The 12,491-nt window shown below is 43.7% G+C and overlaps 1 protein-coding gene across 3 annotated transcripts in view; it reads right to left on the bottom strand.

Annotated features, from left to right (window-relative positions):
- MLLT6 (MLLT6, PHD finger containing) overlaps positions 1-12,491 on the bottom strand; it is a 767,712-nt gene that overhangs the window by 536,928 nt on the left and 218,293 nt on the right. The window lies entirely within an intron of this gene.

Genomic DNA, 12,491 nt, shown 5'->3' with positions numbered 1-12,491 from the left:
CAAGATGCCATGAGAAAAGGCACACCGACGGCACAATATCTGGAGCGTGATAAAGCTCAGAAAGCAGTGAGTGACGATCACAAATTACACCCGGAGAGTTTACTCTAGGGCACCGCAGAGTTCTGCTTATGCAGCGGCTTACTAGAGCCAGGCTAGCAGGGCAGTCAACAGGAAGTGAACCTAGGAGCAGGTCCATATCTGGGTTATCACCACCGTGGTCAACTCTGAGTAAGCACGGAGGCACATGTGAAAGAGGAATGGAGAGGATGTGTGTAAAGCGACATAGAGAGGTAGATTTGATGGACTAAGCAGAAGTGATGGGGGGAAGCAGGCAGGAGTTCTGTAGTTGTAAAATAGTCCCACAAACACTTGCACAAATTCCCTACTAGCCAAAAGCATCAGCTGAGAGAAAGCTACTTTTCTGGGCAAAATAAACATGTGACTGAAGAAGTGTCAAACCAATGACTGAAAAAGGTTGGTAAAAAAAAAAAGCCAGCAGTTTAAAGGGGCAGTTCCAAATCCCACTCATGCTATATTACAGACAGTAGGCATTTTTGACAGCTGTGATGCCAAAACCCAGTTTGACAAAAGCAATGGCAAAGCCAATAAGTCGATTCATATATCAAGAGCTATTGGCTTTTCCAGTGTGTTTTAGCCATGTACACCAATCTGACTTGTTCAACATGGCTAAAAGTTAGTGGAGTAAAGGGGAGTGATGTGGAGACGAGTGTCATACAGTGGAGTGGCATGGAATGAAGTGTTTTAGAGTGTCGTGGAGCACCGGAGAGTGTTATGGAACAGAGTAGAGTGGAAGGGCATCGAGTAGAGTGTTGTAGACTGGAGTGGTGTAGAGTTAAGTGTCATGGAGTGTGGTAGAGTGGAATGCATAGAGTGGCACAGAGGGGAGAGGCCTAGAGTGGACAAGTGTGCCGTAGAGTGGAGTAAAGTCACGTGGAGTGGCACATTGGGAGTTGCGTAGAGTTAAGTAGAGTGGAGTGGCACAGAGTAGCGTAGGGTGGGGTAAAGTGCAAGGGATTAAAGTGTCAAAATGGAAAAACGTAGAGTAGAGTGGAGTGTCGAAGCTTGGAGTAGACTCTCGTAGATTGGAGTAGATGTGGTAGAGTTAAGGGGCGTAGAGTGTTGTGGCGTAGAGCGGAGTGGCATGTCATTAGACTAGAGTGGAGTGTCGTTTTGTTGAGTGGCGTGTCACGGAGTGTCGTGGATGGGAGCAGAGTGGAGGGGCATAGAGCAAAGTGGAGTGGTGTGCCAGAGTGGAGTGGCATGTCGTAGAGTGGGATGGCATGTCAAAGCTTAGAGACAGAGTGGAATAGAGTGGTAGAGTTGTAGTGTGGAGTAGCATAGTTTGGAGTGGCACAGTGTGCATTGTGTGATGTCGCACTGCCATTACAGAAAACACATTTTCAATTGAAATGAGCATTAGATTTGAACAGAGTGATAAAAGCTCAGAAGCAGGTAAGTTATAGAAGGAGCTTTTAATGGTACAACCATCAACAGCAGAAGTTACAGCAAACTGTATTCTCAGCAATTGGAATGTAATCATTCTAACAGTGATGTCACTGTCCATGACACTCTTAAAGATACAGCAACATAACAAATCCCCTACACATAATAAAAGAACAAATTGAATATTGATAAAAATACCAAATAACTTTAAAAGGAAAAAGACAAAGAGTAACAGTGAACATCAATGCATCACATAATCACTGAACTTTTTGGGAAGCTGAAAAGATCTTTTAGGATTGGCCCTCTGATAACTGGTGGAAGGAGGAACATTGGGAATATTGGGAATATAGGTAAGTTTGGGACCATCATAGCAACGGTTCCTGACATCATTGCATCTGGCCAGTTTAGACATGTTCCAAGTGCAACCATTGTCTAAGGTGACAACATTTTTCTTAATGGTGAAAGGTCCTATGAAGTTCGAGACACCCTTGTGACCAAATTTCGTTTTTTTCACTAGAACATTGTCACCCACATTCCATTTTCTGTGTTTAACAGCCATTCTAGTATCATAGCGTTGTTTGTATTTCTGCTGATAATTTGTCAACACAGTCCTCCTTCTCACTTCCTTTTCCACTCTGTCCTCAACCAACTTCTCCGGAAGCCAAGTTGGATTTAGCTTTGAACAAGCAAATCTACCTCTCAAAGCCTCAAAAGGAGACCTTTGCATAATAGCATTGGGAGTCGTGCGATGTGCCCACCACGTCTCCCTTAACACATTGCTGAATGAAGTCTTGGACTCTAAAGCCCTTTGTGCACAACTTTTAACAACTCTATTCATCCTCTCCGTGAGACCATTTGCTTGAGGAGAGTAAAGAGCTGTCTTCTGATGAATAATACCAAGACTTTTGAAGAAGTTGTCCATCTCACTGGAAGTAAATTGTACCCCATTGTCAGTGAGTAAATATTTGGGAACACCCTCAGACCCAAACACATCTTTTAGGAATTCAATCACAGTTCTTGAGTTAACTGCACTCATGCATTTAGACACAACCCACTTCGAAGTGTAGTCAACCAGTAAAACAACATACCTCTCATGTGAGGGCATAAGCTCAAACAGTCACAGGAACTTCCACAGGTGACAACGGGGAGTGACTGGTGGTACGTGACTTGTCATTCACCGCACATAAATGACAATCTTTAACCACAGTTTCCAGGCCACCAATATCTTTCCCTGATGCGAGCTTTCGTCAAATTTCTTCCCAAATGCCCCTCATGAGCCAGGTTGACAATCTTCTCTCTTGATTCAGTAGGAGGCACAACTCTGTCACCCCTCATTAAATTCCCTTGGAAAAAAGTTAAATCATCTCTCACGGACCAAAAAGGCTTCAACACGCTTTCTAGAGTATCATAACTCGGCCAACCACTCCTGATAACATTCCTTAGTAAAAGAAAAACAACATCCTCATCAACCTTGCGTGACCATTCCTCCTCGGAAATGGTAGACTCCAAAACCCAATTTATACACGTAGTAACCTCTGTGATACAATCTCTATCTATGGGAAGACGTGATAAGCAATCAGCAGGTTTGTTGTTCAACCCCGGAATATATTGCACAGAAAAGTTGAATTCTTGCAAACCTTCACTCCATCTTTTCAATCTTGGTGTCATATGATCACTTTGATGACATGAAAAAATTTGAACTAGAGGACGGTGATCTGATTTAACCACAAATGGTATCCCCCATAAGTAAAATTTGAAGTGACATATAGACCAATATACTGCCAACGCTTCTCTTTCAATGCAAGAATAATTATGCTCAGCTTCCTTTAGGGCTCTCGAAGCGAAAGCAACAACAACTTCTTCACCATTAACAACCTGAGAAAGCACAGCACCTAATCCTTTAAGGCTGGCATCGGTAGTCAATATAGTTTGGAGTTTGGAGTCAAAATGACCCAGAGTTGGCATTTCACCAATCTCTTTCTTTACTAAAACAAAAGCTTTCTCGCAATCACTAGACCAGGAAAAATGTACACCTTTTTTTAAAAGGGACCTAATGGGCTCCACGAGACTAGCAAATCCCTTAACAAATTTGGAATAAAATTCCGCCATCCCTAGAAATGATTTGACCTGATCTTTATCTACTGGAGTAGGTGCCTTAACTATACTCTCTGCTAGTTCTAATTTGGGCTGAATTCCGTTCCCCGAGATAACATGTCCTAAATACGTGACAGACTCTAAGCCAATACGACACTTTTCCTTTTTCACTGTAAGCCCACTCTCGTTTAATTTATCTAACACAGATCTCAACACCTTGTCATGTTCACACATATCTACACCATGAATCAAAATATCGTCCTGAAAGAACATCACATTGGAGAGACTCCCTAAAACCATTTTTATCACTCTTTGGAAACATGCGGCTGCTGAGGCTAAGCCAAATGGCATTCTTAAAAAACGGTAAGCACCCAGAGGTGTTACAAATGATGTCAAGTGCCTGCAGTCCTTATGCAGCATAACTTGATGGTAAGCAGAAGAGAGATCAAGAACACTAAATATTTTTGCTCCCTTTAGAATGCTGATACTCTCAGCTATGTTAGGCAAAGGCTGACGGTCTACCCAGATCCATTCATTCAATCCGCGAAGATCCACACACATCCTAATCGATTTCCCACCATCCTTGGATGCTAGAACCACTGGACTCAACCACTCTGATGATTCAATCTCTTCAATCACTCCTAAGCTTAGCAATTTTTCAATTTCCAGTCTAAGTGGCTCCAGCATCATGTTGGGTACTTTCCTGACTCTGTGTACACATGGTCTGGCAGATTTTTTAAGGATGATTTTATGTTCAAATCCTTTCAGACACCCCAATTTGTCAGAAAAAACATTGGGATAATCATCAAAATATTTACTTGACTCACACACAAGATCTACCTGGGAATGAAGATAACTGGAAAGAAAATCTTTCATCAGCATGACTTGATTTTTTGGATCATCAGCTCCCGGATTAAGGATAATCCCTAGATCATGTTGATGCCGCCATCCTAGGAGATTGTCACCTCTGACAGCTACATAAACTTTGCCAGATATACACATACCACTAAAAGAAATGTTGGCCACAATATAACCCAAGATCTCTATTTTTGACTTATTGTAGCTAAGGGGAGAGATATCAGAGGGTAATAATTGAACATTTTCCAACCCAACAACTTCATCCCAAATCTTATTGCCGATTAACGTAAAAGGAGAGCCAGAGTCTGCCATGAGTTTAAATACAAATTTGTCAATTTTCACATCACAGAATGGCATAAAAATACGTTCTGTGTCGACTATCGCATCATTAACATTGGACACCACAAGTGTACGTACAATATCAGAGGTTGACTCATTAACTTCTCTCCTTTTCCCAGATCTACATACACGTGCATAGTGTCCTTTGATACCACAGTTATTGCAGACACTATCTCTAGTGTAACAATGGGGAAAATTAGAAGAATGAGAGAAACTCCCACATCTGAAACAACGCATCTTTTGGTTACTTATAGGACGTTGTTGGCGAGAGTCACGCTCCTTAGAGAAAGTGGACTCTTTGGATGAAGAAGGGCGATTATCAAGAGTGTTTTTCTGGGCAAACGTTTTTTGGATAGGTTTGCCCTTAGAACTTACACTGATTTTAGCCACTTCATCGTGATGTTCACAAAACAGATCCTCATCTTCTAACATATGTACAGAGTCAGAAACTTTCTTTTTACTATCACTGACAGTGTGACTATCATCCTCTTTATTTTTCCTTATTTCCTTTACCCTTGTAGAGGTATTCTCCATACCCTCCACAATGTCTAAAGCTTCTTTCAATGTAGGATTTTTGGATAATAATTTCTCCTGAACCCTTGAATTGTTCGTGCATCGAACGAGTTGGTCTCTAACCAGAGATTCGGATAAATCACCAAAATCGCAAGTTCGAGAGAGAGTTTTCAGAGCCGCGACATATGTGCCCACACGTTCATGAGAACCTTGGACACGAGTAAAGAATCTATGTCGCTCTAAAACAACATTAATCCTTGGACCAAAATACTGTTCCAGCATAGTCATAGACATCTCAAAAATGTCTGCAGGTTCCCCATCAGCCCCACCAACAGGTATGCTGTCCATACTGTCATAAGTGTGTCTGCCTTCAACACCTAAATTGTGCAATAAGATGGCTTGTTTTCTAACAGCCGAAAACTTTTCTCCTCCAATGGCAACTAAGTATGAATCAAATTAATTTCTCCACCTCTTCCAAGGAAGAATGGGTTCACCCTCCTCCGAAAGAAATGGGGGTGGCTGTGACATGCTAGATGTAGTAGTCATGGCGAAGAAATAATACAGTTACTCTAATGATGTCCTAATAAAGATAAAAGAATAAATTCATATAGGAAATAGAATATAGGCTAATTGAATGTCTACCACATACCTAGATTTGCAAATACAATTATAATCATGTAGTTAGAAGTAAAGTAGAATGTAGAAACTGAGGGTGATCCAAACCTTAAAGTGCACAGTAGCGTGAAAATATTAATCCATACATATAATACTTAATCTATACTTATAATTACTCTTGATGCACAACCATGTGCATCGGGGTGGATAATAAATGATGACGAAGTTTTGTTTCGATGTATTGCGCTGCTGTGCGCATCAGTGTGAGTAAAACGTTCTGTTTAGGGCTGCTGTGGATTAAATGGTTAATATGCGCTGTCGTGCGCATCGGCGTAATTAAATCCGTTGTGAGGGTAAATAATGAGCGTTGCCGTGCGCATCGGCGTGGTTACCAGGGAAATCCAAAATGGCCGCTGCGTGGTGACGTCACGCGTAGGACGTCAGAAGTCAGAGTTCATAGCACTCGCGCAAAAGTGCACGCTCACCTTAGGCTGCCAGAGCGAGTAGGAGAAGGCTGATGGCACTCGCGCGATGACACGCGAAACGGGCACGCGATGGCACACGCGATACGATTTAAGCGGCAACAAGATAACGGTAAGCCTCGAGGAGGAGGTATTACCAGTGACAGTACCTGTTTTTGAAGTTTTGTATGTTCTCCGTTGGGTCGTAAAACGGCAGGCAGGCAGAGCAAGAAGGTACAGCCAAGTCTGTCACAGTAGAAGTAGAATAAAAACCATGTGGTTTCAAATGCAGTCCAAAAACGATAGAGTCAGCCAATTCAGTGTATAAAGTCTTAAAATTGCAAACCAATCCAAGGAAGGCAATAAAGTTAGACTGTTGAATGATGATCCAGATGGTAGAAACCAAGTCCATAATAAGTATGCTGTGTCCAATGTGTCCAATGTAATCCAATGGACAGAAAAACGAAAATTGGAAAAAATCCAAGTCCCAAACAAAATTCCGAAGGTAGGGGAATTGATGGTTGTAGGTGTTTGTCCCCAATCAAGCCTTGACCCTCGTCGCCAGTGATAAAAGCTCAGAAGCAGGTAAGTTATAGAAGGAGCTTTTAATGGTACAACCATCAACAGCAGAAGTTACAGCAAACTGTATTCTCAGCAATTGGAATGTAATCATTCTAACAGTGATGTCACTGTCCATGACACTCTTAAAGATACAGCAACATAACACAGACGTACAGTTTTACTTATAAAAGTATACAGTGCCCAAACAATAATTTGTCAAAATGTCATCACAGATTTGTTTTGACTGTAATAAAATATTTGTTTCCACCACACTTCAGAATTACAAAAAATGTGCTTCATTTGTGCTTTCCTAAATCTGATATATTCTGAAATATCTGACCAGTTAATTTACAGACATGTACATTTTTTTGTGTGCTCGAAAAAAGTCTTTCCTTTTACAGCAAGATTGTCACATAAATCCTCTCACTTTGTAAGTCAGAGAAAGAAAAGCAAACACTAAGCTAATTCGGAAGACTGAGCCTTGCGTTTGACCTCTATGAACAGCAAATGTGACAAGATAAGCACAAGATTTAAAGGCCTGTTTAGAGAAAGTGAGCATGCTAAACAGGAGGGACGAACTCAAGCAGGAGAGCTTAATATATATTACCTACTGGCGATAGCCAGTAGGTATATATAGTTAGGATTGTTTTCCATAGGGAAATCGCAACATTCTATTGGGAATAACTTTGGCGCCGGTTGAGGAATCTTCCTGAAATTATCCTTAACTTTGCCTCGCGGCGCTCCGCTCCTTCCCTGAAAGTTTGGGGGGGGGATTCGTCAAGCGGGGGGCGAGATAAAAGGGGGTCCCAAAACGTGTTTTCCCCATGTTAGTTTCCATAGGGCGGTTGGACTCACTTTTAGCCCGAACGGCTGAATGGTTTTCCACCAAACTTGGCAAAATTGTAGGGACTGGTAGCCCGATGTGCCTTTGCTATGTCTTAAGATATGTGCTCCAGTGGTTTTTACAAAAATTAACTTTGAAAAAATATATATTGGGCTACATTGGGCTATATATATGTTAGAGCCCAAATGTAGCCCAATGTAGCCCAAAGATGGCCACCAGAGACAAAAAAAAACCAAATGTAGCCCAAATATCAGCCAGATGTAGCCCAACTATAGCCCAATGACAGAATGTCCCAGAGTGTTCTAAAGAACAACTAGAGCGCTAACAGTCTTACTTATAACAAAAGTATGGCACACCTGAAGTCATCTTGATTGGAATAAAGTGTTAACACTTAAAACATTTAATTTGCAAAGGAACAAAATGAGGGGGTTCATTTTGCCATAGAAATTATGATTAGTGCTGAAGAAAGAAAAATTAGGGCACATTTTGAGTGACTTCTCAAATCCTCTTATATTTCATTAAAAAAATTCTGATATGCAGTCTCCCAAGATGGCCACCAGAGACAAAAGAGCCCAAATGTAGCCCAAATATCAGCCAGATGTAGCCCAACTATAGCCCAATGACAGAATGTCCCAGAGTGTTCTAAAGAACAACTAGAACGCTAACAGTCTTACTTATGACAAAAGTATGGCACACCTGAGGTCATCTTGATTGGAATAAAGTGGCAACACTTAATACATTTAATTTGAAAAGGAACAAAATGAGGGGTTTCATTTTGCCATAGAAATTTTATATATATATATATATATATATATATATATATATATATATTCACTGAAAAAACCATAGGTTACACACCAGTTATAGTTAGGAATTAGCATTTAAAAAAACCTTTGCAATTCACTGAAAAAACCATAGGTTTCAGGCCTTATATAGTTAAGAATCAGCATTTAAAAAACCTTTGAAATTCACTGAAAAAACCATAGGTTTCATGCCTTATATAGTTAGGAATTAGCATTTAAAAAAACCTTTGAAATTCACTGAAAAAACCATAGGTTTCAGGAGTTATATAGTTAGGAATTAGTTTTTAAAAAACCTTTGAAATTCACTCAAAAAACTATAAGTTTTAGTGGTGTTATAGTTAGCTGGACATTTCTTTCACAAGCATAATTCACTGGCACAGCCAGGACGTTCTCGGTGTCAAGTTCCACTCTATGTTGTGTTTCTTCGAAGAATGTAAACATAGAACGGCTCTTTGAGACTTCAGATCACTGTGCGTTACCCACGTGGTGTATGTTTGTCATCCGTTGTTCTTTAAAGTGATTCACGTCTTTGTCAGTGCTTTAGAAGTCGTATCTCACACAGGAAGCCAAGTTGTTCTCCGATTACACATTTTATGTCATTCGCCAGGCACGGGCTGCACAGCCGAAAAATTTCACTGATAAAGCCTGACTGGCAGCCAAAAACACCCTGGCATTTTCAAACCGCGATTCTTCTTTTCTAAATCATAATAATTATGATTTAGAAAAGAAGAAGAGGGGAGAAGAGTTTAATGGGTAGATTTCGCAGGCACTTTTGTAAAAATGGCGGCATTTTTACAAAAGTGCAGATTTTGCGGGCACTTTTGTAAAAATCGCGACATTTTTACAAAAGTGCTGATTTCGCGGCAAACCTCAAAATCCTGGAGTGTCTGCTTGAAGATTTCAGGGTGATCCGTCAAGCAGGGGCCGAGAAAAGGTGGGGTCCCGAAAGGCTTTTACTCCATGTTAATTTTCATAGGATACTTTAAACTCGGCTAAAGCCCGAACAGCTGAACGGAATTACACATAGATTAGCAAAACATGAAGTGCTTTGCCCAGAATGAGACCTTTTTGTTAAATGGTGTAAATCCGTACAGTAGTTGCTAAGAAATGTAAAGATTTCTCAGCTATACAACTGTGGCCGCGGAGGATTCACGATCCCTCCCGATCTCCTGCCTGAGATCTAATTGGGTGCCAAAACTTCAAACCAGGAAGTGTTGGCAGCCATCTTGTGACTCGGTTGAAATGATTCACAAGTAAAAACGCTTTTAAAAAAAAGAAAAGAGGGCAGGGTAGAAATACCCTGACCCTCTAGGCCTCTTCAGGAGGTTTCACAGGCTCCACCAGGGCCAAATGAAGCATTTAAAACCTAAGGTTTTCGATAGGAATCACGGTGGATCCGTGAATCCTGCTGAATATATATATATTTTTAAATGAAAGGCGGGTTTCCGTACTTTGTTTGATTAGGACCCCGGGTGGGCCAGGTCCCGGGAACAAATAAAATGATGGGGGGGCCAGTTCGGAGAACACCACCTCCCCAAGGCTAAACACAAATGGGATGCGGGGGCACGCACCTCCCTGGGGATAATTCACATAAATGCGGGGGGCACACGTCCCTCGCTACCATGGGGACCGCCACTTCCCCTCGGCTATATTAAATATTAACTTGTGGGGGGCTTCAGCCTCCCCATGCAGCCCAGGGGCCTGCCACCTACTCGAGGTGCAATTTTTGTTGGAGGGGGGCTGCAAGGCCCCCCTTGTGCAGCTGTAGATGGGGACCGCCACCCTCCCCCACGGCTAGCTCCAGCAATGTCCCGGGGTGCCCACACCCACGACATTGTAGTTTGCTTTGGATTGGCAGGAGCACTGCTCCCGCCAAGCCATAGCAAACTCTGCTTCGGTATATGGAAGCTAGAGCAGTAAAAATGCTTTCGCTTCCATGAAGCAGAGCGGAATTGCTTTTAGACAGAAGGAGCTGCATGTTTGCAGGTCCCTCTGTCCAAAAGCCATGCCGGTTCCCGCAGGAGGCGGGAAGTCAACAGGGACCGCGGGAGCCTTGAGGCTCCCCCCGCGGTCCCCAACAAGGTGGCCATGCCCCGGGGGATGGGGTCCATGTGCCAAAGTTGGCCCATTGAGGAAGGTCGCGCTAGCCCCCTCCCCATTTAAAAAGAAAAAAAAAATAGAGGTCTGGCCCTGGGGATGGGGTCCCCCCTCCGGTGCCCAAAATGGCCCAGGGAAGGGGGGCCTTGCAGCCCCCTTCCTAAAAAATAGGAAAAAAAGGAAAAAGCTGGATAATCGCTGAGGCCCCACCCCCTTTCTACACCATACTGCAAATACGCCTTCTGGTGCGCTGCTGGGTGGGGGATAAAGTCCTCTTGTTTTCTGAGGGACCGTAGGAGCCAACAAGACCCCCTGTTACCTCCAGTAAGCCCCACATAGTGGGACTGCTGAGAGGTGGTTCGAGGCCACGCCACCTTTCTACACCACTCTGCAAATGTGTCTCTCAAAGCATTGCTGGTGCAGGGATGAGGTCCCCTTGCCTCCTGAGCACCTCAGAATTATAGTGCACTTCATCTCCCAAGCAGCAGTGAGCCAGGAGGCGCATTTGCAAAGTGGTGAAGAAAGGGAGAGTGGCCTCTGACGACCTCTCAGCAGTCCAGCTGTGTGGGTCTTACTGGAGGTAACAGGAGGGCTAGTTGGCACCCAAGGACCGCCAAGAGCCAAGGGAACTCCATCCCTCAACTAGTCGTGTGCGAGGAGGCGCATTTGCAGAGTGCTGGAGAAAGGGGGTGCTGTCACCAAAAACCTCTCAGAAAACCCACTGTGTGGGACTTGCTGTAGGTAACAGGAGGGGTAGTTGCCCTCAAGGACCCTCAATAGCCAAGGGGACTTCATCCCCCTACTAGCAGTGTGCCAGGAGGCACGTTTGCAGAGTGGTGGGGAAAGGGTGCGTGGCCTCCTATGATTTGTGAGCAATCCCACTTTGTGGGACTCACTGGAAGTAGCAGCAGGGTTAGTTGGGCCCCAAGGACGTCCTCGGGGGCAAACTATCCCTCCGGTTACCTCCAGTAACTCCCACACAGCGGGATTGCTAAGTGGTGTTCGGTGGCCACGCCCCCTTTCTCCACCACTCTGCAAATGCGGCTGATGGTGGATTACGGATTGGGGAATAAAGTCCACTTAACTCCTGAGGGACCTTGAGGGCCAAGAAGTCCTCCTGGTACCTCCTGTAAGTCCTACACAGCGGGTTTCCTGAGAGCTTGTTGGAGGCCCAGCTCCCATTCACTACCACTCTGAAAATGCAATTACTAGTTTTAAAACCCTCGAAATTCACTGAAAAAACAAAGGTTACAGGGACGTTATAGTAGGGAAATAGAATTTTTGACAAAACCAAAGGTCACAGGGACGTTAAAGTTACGGTCATATTTTACTTGTACAAAACCAGTGAAATTCAGCAGTTATACTTAGCTGAGCTAACTATCAATCAATCATAACATTTGTAAAGCGCACTACTTACCCATGAGGGTCTCAAGTCGCTGGGGGGTTGAGGGTAAGGAATGCTGCTACTGCTTGAAAAGCCAGGTCTTGAGGAGTTTTCTGAAGGTCAGCAGGTCTTGGGTCTGCCGCAGGTGGGTGGGGAGGGTGTTCCAGGTCTTGGCAGTGAGGTGGGAGAGCGATCTGCCGCCGGAGGTCGCTCTTCGGATGCAGGGGACTGTGGCGAGGTCGGCGGAGTGGAGCTGGAGGGTGGGGGAGTAGAAGCTAAGTTGTCTGTTGAGGTAAGCTGGTCCGGTGTTGTGGAGTGCCTTGTGTGCATGGGTGAGGAGTTTGAAGTTTATCCTCTTGTTGACAGGGAGCCAGTGCAGGTCTCTCAGGTGGGGTGTGATGTGGCTGCGGCGAGGGATGTCGAGGATCAAGTGTGCAGAGGCTTTCTGGATGCGTTGC

This window comes from Lissotriton helveticus, chromosome 5_1 (assembly GCF_964261635.1).
Source record: "Lissotriton helveticus chromosome 5_1, aLisHel1.1, whole genome shotgun sequence".
Classification (NCBI taxonomy): domain Eukaryota; kingdom Metazoa; phylum Chordata; class Amphibia; order Caudata; family Salamandridae; genus Lissotriton; species Lissotriton helveticus.
The sequence above is the reverse complement of the archived record's forward strand: the minus strand, read 5'-3'. Positions and strand labels throughout refer to the sequence as shown.